Here is a 7,113-nt window from a genome sequence, read left to right as displayed (position 1 = left end):
AAGAACTGCCCTATAGAATTTTCTAGGCTGTAATCTTTACGGAAAGGAGCCCTGGTGGTACAATGGTTAAGTGCTCAGCTGCTAACCAAAAGGCTGGTGGTTTGAACCCACCCAGCGGCTCCTTGGAAGAAAGACCTGTCAGTCTGCTCCTGTAAAGATTACAGCTTAGGAAACCCTATGGGGCAATTCTGTTCTGTCACGTGGGGTCACTATGGGTCAGAATAGGCTCGACGGCAACCACCATCAACAACAACAATCTTTATGGAAGCAGATCACCAGGTCTTTCTGTGGAATTGCTAGGTGGGTTCTAACTGTCAAACTTCTGGTTAGCAGCCAAGCACTTAACTATTTGCACCACCAAGACTCCTTTTTCCAATGCATAAGAGTACAGTAAAGGTGACAGGATGCCCCTCTAAGGCTAGGTGGCAAATAGACTTGCTTCTACCCTGCTGTCTGCCTCTCTCTGAAGTCAGAGCCCTTGCTCTGGGGAAGCCAGGGGCCATGTTGTGACCATATGGCAAGGAACCAAGAGTGGCCTCCAGCCCACAGCCAGGGGGACTCTGGATCCTGGCAACAGCCTCTGGAGTGAGGTGGATCCTTTCCCAGCTGAGCCTTCAGGTGACTGTAGCCCTGGCTGATACCTGAGAGAGACCCTGAGTCACAGAACCCAGCTATACCATCCCCAGATTCCTGACTGTCTTAGGCTGGGTTATCTACTAAATTAAAAACCAGGGAAGCATATAGATAGACAGATTATAGAGAGAGAGAGAGAGAGAGAGATTTATCTCAAGGGAGTGGCTCAAGCTGTTGCGGAGGCTGGTAAGTCCCAAATCCATGGATCAGACATCAGGCTGGAAGGTTCTCCTGACTCACGTGGTTGCAGGGGCTGATGAACCCACAATCAGCAAATCAGACAATAGGCTGTTGGCTCATGGAGCTGTGGAAGCTGGCAAATCCCAAAATTGACAGGTCAGGTGGCAGACTGCTGGTTCACAGGGGTGCAGAAGCTGGTGAATACCAGAATAGACAGGTCAGATGACAGGTTGCTAGCTCAAGTCCTGAGAATCAGAGGTCAGATGATGACGAGTTGGATGCAGGATCCAGAGCAAGGAAGAGCCTTGTCAGAGCACCCAGATCACACCCCCAAGGGAACTCGCCTCACATCAGAGTAAGGGTGTGACTTGAGTAAGGGTGTGACTTGAGTAAGGATGTGACTTGAATCACACCCTCTTGTAAGGCTTTGACTCAAGATACACTCCACACTAATCCTACCACATTAACATATGAACTTTAGGATTTACAACACATAAAATGGAAGATAATTATATAATATCACAAAATGGAGGGTAATTACATCAGATCACAAAATGGTGGACAACCATACAACACTAGGAATCATGGCCTAGCCAGGTTGACACATAACATTATCCATCACACTGACCCACTACAATGGTGAGATCATGACTGTTATTTTGAGCCAATACACCTCAAGGTGATTTGTTACACAGGAATAGGTAATGTATACACCCCTCTTTCTCTATCATCTTAGACTTACCACTGAATTATTGCTGTCTCAAGCCAATGCCAGCATTTTCCCTTCCCCTTCCTCCCAACACGGCCTTGTCACAGTTTAGGGTGAAATCAATTCAGGTCTCACAGGATTATGACCATGTAAAGAAAAGTTACTACTTAGATGAGCAGAGCATTCTGTTGATATTTTCTTCTGCATATATTTTTTCCCTGGAGTTAGTTATTTCCTTGCTTTTATCTTAAAAAATTGCTTAGTTTTCCATATACCTCTTTTTGCCCAAACGCTCTAATAGAATTATCAACTGTCATCAATAATTTTTCAAATGCCAAAACGCATCAGATTACCTATCATTTTCATTGTCCTTTTCTCATGAAACTCTCCCTCCTGGGGCCCTTGTACCCATCCTTTGGAGTCCTTGTTCTCCGGCCTGTGGCACATTCATGAACGATTCATGAATCAGGCAGCATCCCAACTGAGAGTGGAAAAGAGCTCTGCTGACAGAAAAGAAGTCCAGGGTTTATATAGCAAGAATGAGGAAGTTAAAGACTTAATGAAGGTTTAACTGTTGTCAAAATAGGGTAAAGGATTTTCAAATAATGTTTGTTTTAAACATAGGCAGCTGAAGATCACGTGCTTGCTCATCGACAATGGCAGGGACGACGTAAGGAGTTGCCACTTTAGGAATACAACCCTTTGTGTGTCCCAGGGGACTGACAGCAAGCCCAAGGCTGTTTGCTATTTATTGGCAGGCAAATTCCTTAAGAGTTGGGGTGGGGCTCAGGAGGGCTGAGTTTGGTGCAAAGGTTGGAAAGGAAACCTCATCTTCCAGAGGAATGGAAGGACACTGGGGATCCCTGGAAGGAGCTGAAGGGACCCTTGTATTTCCCATCCTGTGGGCCGTCTCACCCCTCTGAGTCTCTGTTTCTCATTTGAAAAGTAAGAACGGTGAGTGCCTAGGCCCTGGAAAGCAGACAAGGGGACAGAAATGACACTTGCCTGCCCAAGAGGTCGTGGAGCCAGGCAGCTGGGCACTGATGCTCACCACGGGTGTGCCTTGAGCCCTGCCCTCAGCCTCTGGACCCACATGGGCCCTGTGAAGTGCCCTCTCCTGGTGTGTGTGTGAGGGGGGTGCAGCGTGTCTATCCAACTCTGACTGTGTGTCCAAGGACTAGTGGAAGGAGATCCAAAGGTCAGAACCGCAAAGGACCTTAGCACCAGCCTGACCCAACCCATCCTTCCCCCTGTGGGAAGCCAAGGGAGAAGCAGAGTGGCCTCTTAACCCAGGTGTCAGACTGTAAGGACCCTGAGTGCTCTCCGAACGCAGAAAGGCAGACCCCCTGTCTGAGTGTCATATGGCTGCCAAACAGTAGCACAGAGTGAATGACTGTAAGGAAGGAAGTGTATTGTGTCACAGTTCTGCAGGCTGAGAGTCTGAATTCAGGCTGTCATCAGGGCCATACTCTCCCCAAAGGCTCTAGGGGAAGCTTCTTCCTGCCTCTCCAGCTTCTGCAGCCCCAGGCATCCCTCGGCTACATCTGCAGCATAATTCCATCTCTGTCTTCATCACACAGCCATCCTCCTCTCTCTGTGTCTCTTCTCCCCTTTTATAAGGACACCACTCGTATAGGATTAGGCCCTACCCTACTCCAGTATGATCCCATGTCAACCTAACTGATGACATCTTCAAAGACCCTATTTCCAAAGAAAGTCACCTTCACAGGTTCTGGGATTAGTACTTCAACATATCTTTTTGCGGGGGGACAACATTCAACCCATAAAACCAAACCCCTTGCCGTCGAGCCGATTCTGACTCATAGTGACCCTCTAAGACAGGGTAGAACCACTCCATAGTGTTTCTAAGAAGTGGCTGGTAGATTCGAACTGCTGACCTTTTGGTTAGTGACAGAACACTTAACCACTGCACCATCAGGGCTCATTCAACCCATACTCAACCCGTTGCCGTTGAGCCGATTCCAACTCGTAGCAACCTACAGGACAGAGTAGAACTGCCCCTAGGATTTCCAAGGAGTGGTTGGTGGATTTGAATTGCCAACCTTTTGGTTAGAAGACTGAGCTCTTAACTATGGCACCACCTGGGCCCCTATTCAACCCATAACACCCATCAAACCAAAGGGAAGGGAAGTGGGCTTCTGGGCTCTGGGAATGTTCCATAGTTTGACCTAGGTTGTGGTGTTCAGCCACATGTATGCACATGTAAAAACTCATTGAATTGTGCCTTTAAGATCAGTGCACTTTACTGTATGTTATACCTCAATTAAAAAAATTCTTAAAAACTAGCACAAATCCTGAAATCCTCGACTTCATAATCCCCCATTGATCAACCTGTCACTTTGGGGGCAGAAGAGTCTGTGCCACCTTCCTACCTGGGCATGTGGGGGCATTCAAGCCCCCTACCCTCCTCCTCCCCAGGCCTTCCTGCTCCTGGGACCACCCTCCAGCTCACCACATTCCCCAACCCCCTGCCAGTCCTGGAGGAGATCCAGGAACCCCTCCCTGGAGGATCTTGCATCCGCTAACCTGGCAAAGAGCCGAGGGATATTCCACACCCACCCACTGTATTCCCAGGAAACAGGGAAGGAGTTTGGGATCCACACGTGGGTAAAATGCTGAGTGAAAAGTGAGGTGATTCTTTAGTGATGCGAATGGTGTCTGGAGCTCCAGGAAAGAGGAATGTCGGTCACTTCCCACCCACTGGCTTTCTTCTCCCTGTGCTTATCTACCTCTCAGGGAACACTATTCCCAAAGGACGCAAGGCAGAAGGCTGATGGAAGGCACAGACAAGGAGAACGTCATGGGGCCGTCTTCTAGGGCTCCACCCATTGGAAACCCCCTGCCTGGGCCCACGCCTGGAGGGGAGCCCTGTGTGCCTACCTGACTCTCGCTGTCCTGGCTGGACGTAAAAATACAGGCCCGAGCATCGTCCCCCCATGCATCCCAGCCAGGGGCAGGGCTCCCAGAAAGGCAGGCTCCGCTGGGGCAATGACCCTGAATCTGCCAGGTTCACAGGAAGGGGGCCTGTCCATAGACTCTTCCCACGCCCAACTCCAGGGTCCACCAGGGTGAACCTAGGGGACCCCAATGCCATGCTGCTCAGGGGAGATGGCTCCCATCCCTGACTCCCCCAGTCTTGTGCATAGGCTTCCCAGCCCACCTCACGTCACCTCCTCTGTCCATTCCTTGACTGGCTCTGCCCTGAGCCTGGACCTGCAGGCTCTGAATCCTCAGGACAAATCTTTTCTCCTCCAGCTTTGCCACTGCAGGACCCCCGCCCCACCCACACAGCCTGCAGAAGAGAGAGATCAGACAGGGCTGCTTTGGGTGCCTACAGACAGCAGCAGACCACGCAAACCTCAGGCAAGGAGACATGAGGCGATAGGTCTCGGTGGGGTCTGTGGAGAACTAAGTGTGCAAACCTCTCCCCCAAAAGTTTAGAGATAAAATTAAACAACATCCACGCCCTCGAGAGCTGAACATCTGAGGGCAGGATCTGCCTGGAGAGAGCTGCCTCGGGCGTGAAACCTGAAAAGAGGCAAAGAGCCTGGGAGAGATACCTGAACTGGGGAGGGAACACTCAGGCCAGGCTGGAAGACAGCAAGTTTCCCTTTGACGATGGGCCTCCCCTCCTCCTTCTGCTCCCCCTCTTCCTTCCTCTCCCACTCCTCCTCCTCCTCCTAGGTGAGGCTGCCTGGGAGCAGGTATCCCAGGCCTGAGCCCTAGAACCCACAGTAGTGGGGCAAATTTCAGTTTGACCATCTCCATAGTGAGCTGCCAGAGTTCATTTCAACTAACCTTTTGTTGGCTTCCCAAAGCCTGGAGTCCAGAGCCCCTCTGGGTGTTTCTGTGACCCGAGTCCTGGCAAGCAGGCAGAGCAGTACCCTCAGGCCTGCAGGATTAGCTGGTAGCTCCGTCTAGGTGGCCACTGAATATATCAGCTCCTTGCAGCCCAGGCAGCCTCCCAGGGCCAGCAGCATCAGCAAGCTTGGGGCCCAGCCCTTCTGAATGAGAACCTGCCCAGGTGACAGGTGTGACAGGTGTGTCATTGCAAGTGGAGGCTGTCCCTCTGGCCAGGGTTTATGTCCTGCTCCACCAATGCCCCCCCCCCATAAGATGCAGAAGACAAGAGCAGCTCCAACCTCAAGGAGCTCCAGCCTGAGGCCCAGGGCCCAGTGCAGATGAACCAGGGCTCTAGCACTTGTCACAGCTTGCAGCCAGGGCGGATGCTTCTCCTGTCCTGGGTCAGGCCTTGAGGTGCTCCCCTGCCCTGTGGCCCCCGCCCTGGCTTGCAGGGCCCCTTCTCTCAGGCTTGGGTCCTGGGTCCCAGTCAAGTCCTCTGTGACAAGCCAGCCCAGGTCAGGAGCCTCTGCTGACCGTGTAGTTCAGAGCTGCAGTTGGGCCGTGTAATGACCTCTAGCTCCAGAAGGCAGTGTTCTCAGCCTGTGCCCCAGCCTCAGGAAAGACCCTCCCATGGGCATGGAAAGTGACAGCCCCACCTCCAGGCCTGGGGCCATGTGGGTGGTCAGGAAGCTGGCACCCCTCTTCACTGCCAGCCTGTGTCCCAGACCTTGGCTTTTGGCCAGAGAGACTGGGCATGGAGCCCTGTGCCAAGCAGGGCCACATAGGGTTGCCAGATTTAGCAAATAAAAACACAGACGCCCAGTTAGATTGGAATCTCAGTTAAACAAGGAATAGCTTTCAGTATGAGTATGTCCCTTATGATATTTGGGGTGCATGCATACTATGAGGGTATTCATTATTTATCTGAAATTTAAGCTCCACTGGGAAACCTGCATTGTATCTGGTCCTGCTGCCCTGGCCTCCCCCTACTCCAGGCCAGGTATCCCTTCCTTCAGGAGAAGAAGCCCCTTGTCCCATTCACTGAACTGACACCTGAAGTTATCACAAATCAGTTAGAGGAGGAATGATTAGAAGAATAATCACGTGGGACTTAAACATCTTTCAAATCTATAAATGTGCCTTCAGTGGCCATTCTTGACCCGGGCCTAGGCTTTTCTTTGGCTATCAGTTCATTCTGGCAGAAACCAGAAACCGTGTGCCCAGACTACAGTGAGAAGGGCGCCCCCTGGAGTCTCCCTCCAGCGATGCACCGTCTGGGATTTCCTGTCTGGCTTTCCTCAGAACTGCCTGAAGGGGGCAGTGTGGTTCAGTGGTAGAACTCTCCCCTCCATGAGGGAGACTGGGGTTTGATTTCCAACCAGTGCACCTCATGAGCAGCCAGCACCTACCTGTCAGCGGAGGCTTGTGTGCTGCTGTGATGCCGAACAGGTTTCAGTGGAGAAAAGCAGCCAATGAAAACCCTGGGGGTCACCGACGGTCTCATCTGCAACCAATCACGGGCTGGCGTGGGGCCAGGCAGTGTCTGCTGCCGTTGTGCGTGGGGTCGCCACGAGTCAGGGGCTGACTAGACAGCAGCTCACAACAACAGGAGGGCCTGAACACTGAACACACTGGTGACCTGCAACCTGAGTGCAGAATGCTGCTAGATTTTCACAACTTGGCTTCCAGCCTTTCAGAGCTATTGCTTTCCAAAACTAATCTGACGC

Source organism: Elephas maximus, chromosome 6, assembly GCF_024166365.1.
Source record: "Elephas maximus indicus isolate mEleMax1 chromosome 6, mEleMax1 primary haplotype, whole genome shotgun sequence".
Lineage (NCBI taxonomy): Eukaryota > Metazoa > Chordata > Mammalia > Proboscidea > Elephantidae > Elephas > Elephas maximus.
The sequence above is the reverse complement of the archived record's forward strand: the minus strand, read 5'-3'. Positions refer to the sequence as shown.